The sequence below is a fragment of the Artibeus jamaicensis genome, unplaced genomic scaffold (assembly GCF_021234435.1).
Source record: "Artibeus jamaicensis isolate MK-2021 breed Jamaican fruit bat unplaced genomic scaffold, CSHL_Jam_final scaffold_537, whole genome shotgun sequence".
Classification (NCBI taxonomy): Eukaryota; Metazoa; Chordata; class Mammalia; order Chiroptera; family Phyllostomidae; genus Artibeus; species Artibeus jamaicensis.
In genome coordinates this window covers 28,247,199-28,262,393 of record NW_026522047.1, presented here as the reverse complement: position 1 = coordinate 28,262,393, position 15,195 = coordinate 28,247,199, and the positions used below count along the sequence as shown (strand labels likewise).

The 15,195-nt window shown below is 36.1% G+C and overlaps 1 long non-coding RNA gene across 1 annotated transcript; it reads right to left on the bottom strand.

Moving 5' to 3' along the window:
* Positions 1-836: 836 nt before the first annotated feature.
* On the bottom strand, positions 837-4,371 carry LOC128626313 (uncharacterized). The gene is made up of 3 exons (XR_008390237.1): positions 4,256-4,371; positions 2,022-2,128; positions 837-1,215 (listed from the first exon to the last, which is right to left on the bottom strand). It is a non-coding gene; the product is annotated as an uncharacterized LOC128626313 (long non-coding RNA).
* Positions 4,372-15,195: the final 10,824 nt, after the last annotated feature.

Here is a 15,195-nt window from a genome sequence, read left to right as displayed (position 1 = left end):
TAATTTTCATATAGTTCTCCACATTAACAAAAATGGTTTGTCTTTTTTAGAATTAAATTTACTAAAACAAAAGCACATCAGTTTCAAATAAATCTATTCAAGCAAGTGAAATAAGTTTTGTGTCAACTCAGTATTATTAACATGGAACTTAAAAAAGAATTCATTGTAAAGCAACTGTAACTATATTAATGTCAGTGAAATTTTCTTCAAATGTTTCTTGTACTATGTGCGAATTTACATAACTCTATTAATTACAACTGAAACTATTTTGCATTCATGTTAGAAAAATGTGTGACATAATTATTATTGATTTGTATAATGGAAAGTTTTAATTTCAACGGAAGTTTCATACCTGTCAAGCAACATCACTAATAAGCTTTGCTTTTCCTTTGGGGTTTCAAACTAATCTCATTTATATGCAGTGCATACTGGAGAAAAACTGAAAATCATATTCTTATTTTGTCTTTGATTACTGAACATTTACCAAACATTCCTTCTGTTTAAAAAAAACCTGGAGTAACAATATAGTCCATTTTTATTAAACTATTCCATAACCAAATCAACAATCATTAGTGACAACATAAAATCAGGCCATGGATAAAGTGCTTCCCAGACAAGGTCAAGTTAAAGGAGTTCATCATCACCAAGCCCTTATTATATGAAATGTTAATGGGACTTATCTAAGAAAAAGAAGTGATGCAGACACCGCCCCACAGTGTCCACGTCATTATGGATAAAATGAGACATTCACATGGACTACCAAGTCCGGTGGAGGACAAGGGACAGCACAGATTTTCTCTCAAGGGGAACAAAAGCCGCAGCCCTTGCCAGGACCGGCTTTTATTGGGTTTCTCAGCACATTACATGATGCTCCTCATTTACTATGCACAGGTTTGCTTTAGGTGGTTATCTTTTACAGAAAATAAAGGAGAGGATGCTGGTAATCACACCAGGGAAGAGGGATATTTGCAAATGAAAAGGCAAGAGTGGTCCAAAGGGTTACACTGGTCCTTGGAAGGTTTAGCATGCTTTTTAGGAAGTGACTTTGCAGTAATGTTTGCCACAAATCCCAGTGAGGGAGTTTTTAGCAAAAAGCAAGACTCAAAGGGGCCTAGGTACATAGCAGGCCTGATTCCCCACGGGAGAACCTATCCATGGGCATGGGTCCTGTACATCTCCCAGTGGGAGCTGGGCCCACGCCACGCTGAATGTCTCCTACAAAGAAGATCAAAAATACAAACAGTTAAATGACAATAACTCACAACTATCAACAACCAAACCTAAAAAAAAGAAAAACTAAGCAAACAACTAGAATAGGAACAGATTCACAGAACTAGAGATCACATGGAGGGTCATCAGCAGGAATAGGGAAGAAGGAGAATGGGGGAAAAGGCACAGGGAATGAGAAGCATAAATGGTAGGTACAAAATAGAGGAAGGTTAAGAATAGTATGGGAAATGGAGAAGCCAGAGAACTCATATGTATGACCCACAGACAGGAACTAAGGTAGGGGAATGATGGTGGGAGGGGGGTGCAGGGCAGAGGGGAATGAAGAGGAGAAAAAAATAGGATGACTAATAGCATAATCAATAAAACACATTTTAAAAATGTAGAACTAATCCTATTATAAGGGCCCTCAGAACCTCATGTAAACTTAATTACCTCCCCAAGGCCCCATCTCCAAATACCGAACTGAGGGAAGGTAACCAAACTGAATCTAGTGTGGTTTTATTTGTCCTGTGAACATGAGCCCTCATGTGTATGCGTCTATGCCTGAAGAGCTTTAATGACATGGAATAATCTAGATCAACAGTTGGTGCACTAAATTAAAGAGTACACTGCTTTCTATTTCCAAACATCTCCATAAATAATTTATCTGTTTGAGTCATTTAATGCTAAGAATTACTAGATTCTGGTTTTTGGAATTATACTAATATAATCTAAAGTAATGTGTACTGTGAATTATTTACAATTTACAACCTTGTGCAATAACAAATGCCTGAACTAAATAGATTTCTCACCAGGGGAAATTCTGTAGAAACCACCGGAGGCCCCACGTTTGTAACTCCTCCAAGATTAGTTTCGATCTGAATTATGTTCATCTTGCTTGGAGTGCTCTCCTCCAAAACTGAGTTGTGTAGATGAAAAAAAAAGAAGCTAAATAAATACTAATATTCTGCCCAGAGAAACTTCTGTTTGGGAAATTAAATTTCCCAACACTACTGGTATTTTATCTTGAGCAGTAAGCACTTCAAAGTTTTAATTTTTATTTTCAACATATAGATTGATTTTCACCTTGATTTTAACCACATGTTGAAAAATAATTTTCATTATTAGAAACCCTTGGTATCATGTCTTATTTTTTTTTAAGTTGTAAAATGTAAAAAATAATTTTCAAATAATTTAATTAGAATTTATGTTATTGTTTTCTTTACCAAGGCAAACCCACTTCCTTGTTCTTTATACTGCTCTGCAATTCTGTGAATGTATAATGTCTGTTCACATTACCATGGTGCCAAAGCAGTTTGGACCTCACTTAATTTTTTAAATTATACTAGGAAAAAGAATTCTAGAGCAAATATGAACAATTTCCTATGGTTGTTTAATACTAGGAAGTCTGTCAAGATACTTGTAAAACTTTCATGTTACATAGTTTTACAGTATATACTGTAAGTAGATCTACATTTCAATATATGAAATCATTCGTGTGGCTTTGGAAGAAATATATTTTAATAACAAATCTCTAAAGCGTATCATAGTAAGAAAAAAATGATACAAAGTTAGAATACAATTCACATCAAGCAAACTATAGTTCATGGGCCAAATCTGTTTGCTGTCTGATTTTTGAATGGCTTATGAGCTAAAAACATTTTAGCTCATAATATTTACATAAATATTTGCATTTTTAAACAATTAAAAAATATCAAAATAATATTATTTTGTGAAGTGAAAACTATACAAACTTCAAGCTTCAATGTCCAAAAATAAAGTTTTATTGGAACATGGCTAAATCAACTCATTTACATATTGTCTACAAACGCTTCTGTGCTATATGAACAGAATTGAGTAGCTGTAACAGAGATTGTATAGACCTTAAAGTCTAAAATATTTATTTTCTGGTTCATAACAAAAAAAGTTTATTGATCCCAGAGTTAAATACAGACTATGATACATGAGGATTTTTTGTAAAAATATGGTTAAATAATGTCATTTGATGATGTGGAGTCAAATATTTTTGCGCTTAGAAATATAATTGTCCCTACACTTAGAAAAATGTTTCAATATGGAAAAAATAATATTTTTGTAATATCTCATATTCATTTTCTTGTTAGTTTAGTTAACTGTGATTATTATCCTGGATACCTGCCAAATTAAAAATTAACTTTATTGTCAGTGGGTTTAACCAAATTCACTATGACAAAATGTATTTAGAATCTTGTGAATGATGTCACAGCAGGTTGATTAAACTATTTACTTACTTAAATGGGCCATTTAATTAAATAGTGAACAACCATAAAAAAAGTGATGATCCTTTAAAGTTATTTATACACAGATTTGTGTAAGAGAAATGTAAAATAAATATACTCTTATATATGGGTTGGCAATTTGATTTTTCCAAAGCATAAAAACAATAACTGGAAAATGCCCATTTTTGCCTTTCTCTGAATCTAACTTGTTTAATTTATAGCAAGTTACATTTTAAGAAACAAGAGCAATCTAAGTCATAATATTTGCTTAAGAATTAGAGCATTCTAATTATATATTAATAGAAACAAGCTATTAAAATAAACTTTTAATTTAATAGTGTTTTTAAGAACTACAAACATATATTCAAGTTTACAACCATGAAGCTGTATTATTAGCTGGAAAAACTATAGTCACATTTGCAGATTCAAACTAGACAAGGATGCCTGAATTAACAAGAAAAAGATTAAGAGGAGAGATCATTTAAATTGTCTCAATCCCTTTTATGTTTCTTTCCAAATTTACTTTATCTGAAAGAAAAGATCATCTAGAAATGTTTTATAAAAATGCTCCCTACTTTGCTAATGTAAAAATAATCACAAAAAGACTTTGATACAGTTAACTTGGGGAGATTTTATATGGATTATGATATGCACAAAGTACTATCTAACTTTAGTCATTTGCATGATTCAGTGGAAATTGATCAGCACTTAATGCACTAGTCTGAAAACTTAAGTGACCCATTCACTGGGTATATGGACAAAAGAGAAAACAAACAAATAAAAATCACCAAGTCCCCCAGGATGCAAAGTTCTCAGATGTCTCAGCTTCTTTCTTCTTGAAATACATGGCACTGAAAAAGAGAAATGTTTAGGTCCCTCCCAGGCAGTCACAGTCCAACCCAAGTTCTCATCTGTCCCTTTGTGAAGTGAACAGAGGAGCAGTCAGTGTTGGGTCTCCAGGTGTCATCCTAACAGCAGATGTGTAACATGCCAACAACAGCAGCCTCACTCTGACCCTTGGGCTCAGATCTTTTAATAACAAGACACTCCTGTCCAGAGAAAAGCCAGCCTCTCCCTCCCTGATTCCTGTTCCCTCAAGGCATGACTTCCTAGGAAGCTAATCTTTCCTTTGGTTATAGCCTCCTTGGAGCCAAGCAGAGGAGGTACATGGAATGTATGTGTGTGTGGAATGTGGGGAAGGGGTGGGAAATCTAATTACTTTTGGTTCAACTTTTCTATGACTTAGGAACACCAGGTTGATGACTTATCTGTGTAACTCCGAATGGTGAAAAGTTATCATTCGATTCATGGTATGTTCGTGACTAAAAGTAAAAACTGACTAATTTTCTGGACCCCAAATATAAATATGGATTTGGTTTTATTTTCAAGAGCAGAAAATCATCTTCAAAGGAAAAATCCCCAATTTTCTTTTTTTCTTTTATTTATTTTTCATAACTACAAGACAAGCTAATCACAAAACAATTCAAATATCTTCCATAATACAAAAGCTGTACTTTCAAAAACTATTAAAGGGTGTATTCTATGTGGAATTGAATAACCAGAACTTTTAGAAAAAAACGCTAAATTCAGGCAACTGTAAAAACATTTCAGTCAAACAACCGACTATTCAGTGAAATATCCTTGATCTGCCTTATTTTCTCAATTGTTAGTGCATAAAGACAAGGAGTGTGCATGGACACTGGCTTTTAGACAGAGTTCCATCTGGGGAGGGATTTCTGCCCTCCTATTTATTATGCATCTATTCTGTGCTAGGAACTATGCTCCTTACTTTAAAGATCTAAGATCTATGTTTATTTTAAAAGGTTACTAAGCAGAAGCCGCGACCTGCAGTGCCTGGCCTACAGTGGGTGCTCACTGCTATTTGTGAAATGAATGACTGTGTGGTTAAACGGGTGTTCAAGAAACAAAACCTCTCTTCTACCATAATAATTTAATTTTACTGTGTTATTTTCATTCTAGGAATGAAAGATATGAGAATTAAATGGTTTTACTTTTGGATTATGTCTTAAAAATTACAAAGGGCATTTTTAAAAATATTAAATCTATTATGAGTCAGTGAAAATATCTATATATAAGAAACTGGGTGAAAATGAGGAAGGGATTAAAAAGTTCAAATTGGCAGTTACAGAACAGTCACATGATGTAAATTACAGCATAGGGAATATAGTCAATAACATTGTTATAACTATGTCTGGGGCCAGGTGGGTACTTGAAATATCAGGGGGACCACTCTGTAAAGTACCAGATTGTCTAACCACTCTGCTGTATATCTGTATCTGATACAGAATAACATTGGGTGAAAGCTGTAATTTTAAATAATATTTAAAAAGAAAGTATTTTATATTTAATATTGGAATTACATGTAGTTCCAATTACATGTAAATTCCAATTATATGTAAATATACGCAGTAAATATCACCACCAGTAAGCTCCTCCTTGACAACATGTGGATCCTAACAATTTAACTCTCAGAATCCAAGTAAAAATTTACTGAAATGCAACGAAATGTTCAAAATTGTCAACTACTATAAGATGAAATTTTATAAATAATGCAATTATGAAATGGTTTATAATTTAAAAACTGATCGTTTTAATTATGATTTTGAGATGCTCAGACTTTCTTTGAAAGCACATTTGGGGGGACCAGTTAAACAATAACTAATCATAGTAATACATGTGTTCCTTCAGCTCCTTTTTCTTTTACTGAAGACACCAAGTTTACTAAATTAAGCAACTCATAATCAGAGACAGTCAAGTCTCACTTAACTCCATAACCTGGAAAACCTCTGCATAGATTCACAGAAGGATGGATGTAACAGAATCAGGTACACTTACTTAATGTGCTACAATTTTGCTTCAATTGAATTTATTTTTTAGATTCTTTAATGTTATTTAGTCCTTTCTATCAATATATCTTAACTGCTGAAGTATTTTTAAGATCAGTTTTTTTTGGAAACTGATTCTGAAAATCATTGTTTCATAAGATGGCAAGTTCAATAGTCTCATGTTGATGGACGAAAGTCATGAACTCAAAAGCACTATTTAAAACATAGCATTATGCTAAGTGAAATAAGCCAGGCAGTGAAAGGCAAATACCACATGATCTCACCTTTAACAAGAACCTAAACAACAAAACTATCAAACAAGCAAAATATAACTAAAGACACTGAACTAGAGAACAGGCTGACAGTGACCAGAGGGGAGAGGGGAGGGATATAGGGGGAAAGGGGAAGGGTTTGCAGGAACAAGTACAAAGGACACATGGACAAAAACTAGGGGGGTGGAAATGGGAGGGAAGGGGCAGGGTGAGGTGGGTGAGCTGGCATGAGAGTAAAAGACAGAAAACTGTACTCGAACAACAGCTCTGGCCAAGATGGAGGTGTAGGTGGAAACACTGTACCTCCTCGCACAACCAAGTTTATGAACAACAAAGATTTAGAAACCAGAGCACAACCAGAACAGAAAGAAAATTGAACTGTACCAAAGTCTGACAACAACAAACCATTCATCCAGACCGGTAAGAGGGGCGGACTTGGCCGCTGGTGGAGAGGGGTCACAGCAGGAAAAATCGGCCAGACTGACCGAGGCGCGCAGGTGGCGGTTGGCAGATCCCAGGTGTGGGATGGCAACTGGCGGACACAGTAAGGGTGCAAGGTGGCTGGCTGACTGCAGTCACACATTTGTGCACAGATAAACCAGGTGAAAAAAAGGCCAGTGAGACAGACCACGCAACCCAGGGCCCCAGTGCCAGGAAATAAAGCCTAATAGCACCAATTGGAAAAACTTTCGGGGGTTGAGGTGCTGGGAGAGGTTCCCAGGCTCACAGAAAGTTCCTTTGAGAGACCCACAGTGTCCTGGAGGGTGCACAGGGCCACACACCCGAGAGCTGGTACCAGAAGGGCCCAATTTGGTTGCGGAAAGCAACAGAGGGGACTGAAATCCAAAAAAGGGCAGAACAAATGCCATTGCCCCTATCTGACCCCACCCCTACAGACAACATCACAACCCAGTGACCTGGGCTGCCCCACCCTGGTGTATATCTAAGGCTCTGCACCTCATACTTAACAGGTGCAAATAGACCAAAACATTATGGCTCAAGAACAGCTCAAAGCCCCAGAGCCGATAAATCTAAGTGACCAAGAGATAGCTAACCTTTCAGACGCACAGTTCAAAATACTGGTGATCAGGATACTCACAGAATTGAGTCACAAATTAGAGAAACAAACGAAGGCTAAACTAATTGAAATGAAGGGAAATGCACAGGAAACCAATAGTGATGGAAAGGAAACTGGGACTCAAATCAATGAAGTGGACCAGAAGAAGGAAAAAATGACCAAACAGAAAAGGATGAAGAAACAAGAATTCAAAAAAATGAGGGGAGGCTTAGGAACCTCCAGGACAGTTTTAAATGCTCCAAGATCCGAATTATAAGAGTACCAGAAGGGGAAGAGGAACAGCCATGAATGGAAAAATTATTTGAACAAATAATAAAGAAGAACTTCCCCATTCTGGCAAAGAAAATAGACTTCTAGGAAATCCAGGAAGCTCAGAGAGTCCCAAAGAAGGTGGACCCACGGAGGAACACACCAAGGCACATCATAATTACATTAGCCAAGATTAAAATGAAGGAGAGAATCCTAGAAGCAGCAAGAGATAAGGGGACAGTCACTTATAAAGCAGTTCCCATCAGACTGTCAGCTGATTTCTCAAAAGAGACCTTACAGGCAAGAAGGGGCTGGAAAGAAGTATTCCAAGTCATGAAATGCGAGGACCTACACTCCAGATTGCTCTATCCAGCAAAGCTTTCATTTAGAATGGAAGGGCAGATACAGTGCTTCTCAGATAAGATCAAATTCAAGGAGTTCATCATCACCAAGCCCTTACTATATGAAATATTAAAGGGACTTATAAAAGAAAAAGAAGATAAAAATGATGAACAGTGAAAGGACAGCAAACTCACAGTTATTAAGAACCACACCTAAAACAAAAGCAAACTAAGAGGACAGCTAGATCAGGAGCAGAACCATAGAAATGGAGATCACATGGAGGGTTAGCAACTGGGGAGTAGGAGGAGGAGAAGAGGGGAGAAGGTATAGAGAATAAGTATCATGGATGATAGGTAGAAAATAGATAGGGGGAGGGCAAGAATAGTATGGGAAATATAGAATCTAAAGAACTTGTGACACATGGACATGAACTAAATGGGGGAATGGTGGGGGAGGGGGTGTGCAGGGTGGAGGAGAATGAAGGGGGAAAATAGAACAACTGTGATGGCATAATCAATAAAATATATTTTTCCCTGTGCTGTACTTTATTTTATTTTTTTTATTTTTTATTTTTTATTGATTATGCTGTTATAGTTGTTCTAATCCCCCTTTCATTCCCCTCCACCCTATCCCCCCATCCCCACCATTACCCCCATTTAGTTTATGACCATGTGTCTCAAGTCCTTTAGATTCTATATTTCCCATGCTATTCTTGCCCCCCCTTCTATTTTCTATCTACTGTCTATGCTACTTATCAATAAAATATATTTTAAAAAGAAAACTGTACTTGAACAATTGGAATAAAATAAAACATAATTTAACATTAAAATATTTTAGTATGAGATGATTGAGTTGAATTTGCAAAGAATTTAAAGTTCCCTATGTTAAGATACTGAGAAAATTCTAAGATACTTTATATTTGTTTCTAAGACTCATAAACACACATATCATGCCATTCTCACACTGAGAGAACCAGAGAGAGCAAATAGCAGCAGAAAGCTGTAAAAGTACTATTTAAAAGTTCATGTGATACCTTCTCAAAAAATACATTATTCAAAGGAAAATGGACAGGGAAACTTGTTCATTTTAATTTTCCTCCTCTAAACATGCTCTGAAACTCGTGTAAAATGTAATACGACCAGATTTGGTTGGGTTTGTTTTGCTGACGTAAGAGTCGTCAAAAATCATGGTGGAGTAACATGACTCCTATATGATGCTACCTTTCAAAAACCGAATTCATAAGTAAACCAGTACAGTCAGGGAAGCATGTGCAAGTTTGAACTGCACACCTCATTAGCAATATCTTGATACTGTGGCCAAAAATAAGAGTGCTCTTGAGATACCAACTGAATTCTCTTTGTCATCCGTCACTCAGATAATATGACTCTCTCTGGTTTGTTACCATTTGGAAAATAAGCCAGCAAAATGTCAGTGTCACTAAATTGTAACTCTGTAACTCGGAAAAAAAGAATGGTATAATCAGTTTATTTTCAAATATTATGGTATAATATACTCCAGTTAAAATGATCCAATGAATAAAACATCATAATTACCGGCAAGCAACATGAGGAATACGATCTCTTATGATATCTTCACCTTTCTTTCTAGGTTAACGTTTAATTGGATTTGGGAAATCACAGCCATAAAAGCTTATTAAAACACCAAATCATACTTATACACTTTGGCAGAGTTTTCACACAAAGAATATTTTGAAGGAGGTCAGAGTTGCATTTGGTTCCTTTTGACTGGTTTCTACAGGGCAGCCCAAAGTTAAGGGAAGGTTTGGAGAGGGGACGGAAACAAGAACAGAGTCATCCTAGAAGGGATGGAGGGGCCTGGCTGGAGAATGCCAAGCATCTGGGACAATGACAGTAGTGGACACGCATAAATTATGGGGGAAAGAACTTAGCAGAATTTTTAACAAAAGGATTTTCAGTCCATAGTCACAGTAATGCAGGTATCACAGAAAAGTCAATGTCTGACAAGTTCTTCTGAAACAAGGGTTGACAGTCATGGTGCGATTTGCCAACAGGAAGTGGCAGAGCACAGACAAACATCTCGCTGCAATGACTCACCACCCCTGTGAATGCATAACGGCTACCCCATATGGCTATCAAATAACCACTGTCTTGCTCTGGCAGCCATGACAAAATGCCATTCACTGGATGACTTAAGCAACACATTTATTTTTAATCACAGTTCTGAAGGCTGAAAGTCTGAGATTAGGGCGCCAGCAAGGTCATTTTCTGGTGGGCGCTCTCATCCTGACTTACCACTGACCGCCTCACGTGGTCTTTCCATAGTGCATATGCGTGAGAAAAAAAAGGTATCTTTCATATCCTCTTTTTATAAAGCCACTGGGCTCATCATGAAGACCCCACGCTCATGACCTACTCTAACTCTAAATACACCCCAAAGTTCCCATCTCCAAATCACATCATATTGGAAGTATATCAGTTTTGGAGGGACACAAATATTCAGTCCATATACCCACCTGTGTTTGCTGAAAGTGGTGTTTATTGATTAAAACTAAATTAGTGAATCTGATATACTAAAACATAATTCTTCCTGGTTTGTACTTCATGTAGGTATTTAAAAGTTTTATCTGATCACTGCCAGTACAAACATTACCTATGTCAAAGAATTTTAAGAATAAAAAAAAAACCTCCACCTTAAGTAAAAATGTTTAACTGAATTAAATAGTATTTTTATTAATGAACTCATTGCTAGCAATTTTGTAGGGACTATTGTCAAGCATGTATAATTCTATTAAACTACTACAAAGAATTAGGTTTGTGTCATATATTAACAAATTTGCCTTTAAAATGCATGTATTTCAACACCATTCCTTTAAGCTCTTAAAGCTACTATTTCTTCATAGTAGGCCTCATTTTTACATCTGTGTGTTTATGGCATGCTTAATTTAATCATGCCTGACAAACTGGAGCACATAAATAAAAAACAAAGTCATTTTAAACTTTTATTAACTACTTTAAAACAAAAATTTAAAAATGATTTTTAAAGCAAAACTTACTGTAAAACAAAACCACTTTAAAGTATCAGTTAATATTAGTTTCAGCTACAAATAACATGAAATTCAAAATAGTATGTATGGCTTTAAGAAGTTTAATTTCCCTTCATATGTAAGTCTAGATTTTCATAATTTCATTCATGGGCAAGACAGCCTACTAAGTCAACAAAGAAGCTCTACAAAGATTTCAGACACTCAGACTCTATGACTTATTCCTGTATTTCTAGATGTGGCCCTCATGGTCATCATCTAAAATGGGGCTCCAGCCATCACATGTACATTCCTGTTGGAGAGAAAAAAATTTTCCCTTCTTCCCTTCTGGGTTCTCTGGCTGGCCTACTAATTAAATTGACACAAGACACATTAACAGGAGAAAAAACAACTTTAATGATGTGTGTATGGTAGCCCCACAAGACATGAGACCCACAAGCACTTAGGCAGCTGAGGCTCATATACCATCCTGAGCTAAGGAAAAAGGGGATGGGGCCTGGGGCTTCCAAGGGGAGGAAGACCATTCCAGGAAGATGAGATGAATAAATATCTGGTAAATAGATGTGTGCCCTGCCATCAGGTAAGTCTTTCTGATATAAAAAGGCAGGTTTTGTAATAGCTCTCTTCCTGGTAGAGGCTCCCTACCTAAATTCTCTGATGCAATTAAGAGGTAGGTAAGAAGCTCTTCCTGCATCTGTTGGGCCCAGACTGTCTTCAACTTGAAACAATCCACATGCCAAAGCAGCACATTCAGCCTGCCCTGAACCCCCTCATTCAAAACCACAAGATGGAAAAAGGGAAAAACAGAGCAGCAAGTGTCCTTGGGTCTTTTTGATGGGATGCGCCTAGAAGCTGCCACAGATTCTTCCACTTATGCCCCATTGGCCACACCCCATCATCAAGCCTCACCTAAGTAGCAAAAAAGGATAGAAAATGTGGTCTTTACCCATGAAGGCCCTATATCCTGCTACAATTTTTCTTTCTATGAGAAAAAAATATTGAGGGCCAAGATTAGAATGACTTTTTTCATATTTCCAAGTGAACATGCTGTCTTTTTGATAAGACTATCATTTTCTCACTCTGAAATGCAGTCTTGTGAAGAAATAGGAACATCAGATTGCTGAGCTAGACAAAGAAGTAGCACAAGAAAAAAAACACGATAAAATTAGCCTGGCATTTCATTTTAAACAAAACAGCTCAACTGGCAGTTTTTGCCCGAGGGGAAGCAGGATGAGAGCCAACACTGAATTACCTTTCATCTATGGAAAACTTGGCCTTCACTCAGGGTACGGATTTGGCAATTCATAGCAGGTTTGGAAACCACTTTCCGTTATTTTGTTTGCCAAATCTCTTCCACTGGCTAACATTATCCTTCTAGAGAACCACATAGTGAGCAAGAGAAGAGAATTTTCAAGCATGGAGGTTCTAAGGGCTAGAACCTTGGAAGTCCCTCAAAATGCACTGTCAACGTCAAAGCCTAATGAGCAGACAACTTCAACTGAACAATTAAATCAGCTATTTTTAAATTGAGCTACATAGGCCAGAAGCCAGTCTATCACCTTTGGGATAATTACAAACTATCAGTTTTGCTTTTTTTCTAATGTATACCATAATTTTACCATTGACCTTAATGCGATTTTAAAGCTCTGGGAAAACCATTCCTTCCTTGATATGATATGTAATTTCCAAACATTCAGCCCTAAATTTGTGTTAGTCCTTTTGATCTGTTTATAGTATCATTTAATTAAATCTCAGTAATTACTTCTGCATAATGTCCACATTCAGTAACAAATAGCAGTAGTATGCAATGCCACCTAGTGAGGTGAAACTGTGTACCCATAGGTACTCTCCACACCTCTCTGCCTTGTGCTGTGGGAACAAGAGTCTGAGTAGCTAGTTTCTCCCATTACTTTCCCATCTTAATAGTCAGCTAAGATCACAATCTGTCATTTCAATTTCTAACATCTGTTTATGATTAAAACACTCAATACACATAAAATTGGTATATAAGGAAAGTATCTCAACATCATAAAGGCCATCTATGACAAGTCCTCTGCTAAGAAGAAACTCAATGGTGGAAAACTGAAAGCTTTTCCTCTAAGATCAGGAACAAAACAAGAATGTCCACTCTCAACACTCCTAATCAACATAGTACTGGAAGTCCTAGCCAGAAGAATCAGATAAGAGAAAGACATAAAAAGCAACCAAACTGGGAATGAAGAAGTAAAAGTGTCACTTTTTGCAGATGACATCATTGTTTATACACAAAACCCTAAAGACTCCACCAAAAGACTATTAGAAACAATAAACAAATTCAGTAAAATTGCAGGATACAAAATCAATATATAAAAATCCATTTCATTTCTACATACTAACAACAAAATTTCAGAAAAATAAGTGGAACAATGATTCCTTTTACAATTATAACAACAACAATAAAAATACGAATACGAGGGGAAACCCTAAAAACAGAATTAATTATAAAAATTGTGTATGTATTCTTACAGGTTTAAACTTCAGTCAACTTCAAAGTTGACTTTGATGTCAACTTCTCCCTTTGATGCAATACACCTATTGACTATTTTTCACTGCTCAGAACAGTTTTTGAACTCATTGATTTTTTTATGCATTTTAGTGCTTCTGCCATTTTTTTAGTTTCTCCTCTTCCACATTTGCAAAATGTTTCCCTTTGAGGACTTTTTTCATCCAGGGAGAAAAAAGTCATTCAAAACAAGATTGGGTGAATAGGGAGGGTTAAGCACAGGGGTCATGCCATTTTTGGTCAAAAACTGCTAAACACTCATTATGGTGGGCAGGTGCACTCGTACATCACCCATCATGAAATGGGCAAATGCAATGAAACATTCTTAAAAAAAAAATTCACTGAAACCCAACACAGCCTCTCACAACAACACCAGCTGCTACACTGATACATATGGGTTGCTAGAATACTCACCTAGCAGGGGAAGCCTATATTACAAGAGGCCTGCCATCCAGAAGATAATTTCATTTTTTGAGGTCTCCCCTCATAAACTTAACAAAGGGTATGAAGGACATATATATTGAAAACTACAAAGCATTATAAAAGAGATGGAAAAAGACAATGAAATGGAAATATATTCCATGTTCATGGATTAAAAGAATCAATGTAATTAAAATGTCCATATCACCCAAGGCAATATACACATTTAATGCAATCCCCATTAAAATCTCAATGATGTTTTTAAAGAAATAAAACAAAAAATCATCAGACTTGTATGGAACCACAAAGAACCTGAATAACCAAAACAATTCTGAGAACAAAAAGAACAAAGCTAGAGGTAACACACTGAAATAAAACCACATGTATATGGGCAAACAATTTTCAACAAAGGAACCAAAAACATACAAAAGCCCCTTCAATAAATGGAAAATTGGAAAGGTACATACTAAAGAATGAAACTAGACTGCTATTTGTCCCACATACAAAAATTAACTCAAAATGGATCAAAGGCCTGAATATAACACTTGAAGTAATAGATAACATAAAAGAAAGCATAGGTACTAAACTTAGGAACCTTGGTCTTAGAGAAGATTTTATGAATTTGACCTCAAAGGCAAGAGAAGGCAAAAATAAATGAATAAGAGACTATATCAAACTAAAAAGCTTCTAAAAAGCAAAAGAAACTATCAACAAAACAAAAAGGCAACAAACCAAATGACAGAAGATATTTGGAAACGATAGCTCTGACAAGGGATTAATAACCAAAATAAAGAACTCATACAACTTAATACCAAACAATCCAATTTTTAAAATGGTCAAAGGACCTGAACAAACACTTTACCCAAGAAAGCATAGAAATTGCTAACAGATACATGAAAAGATGCTCAACTTCATTAGCTATTAAAGAAACACAAATCAAAACTACAATGAGATAGC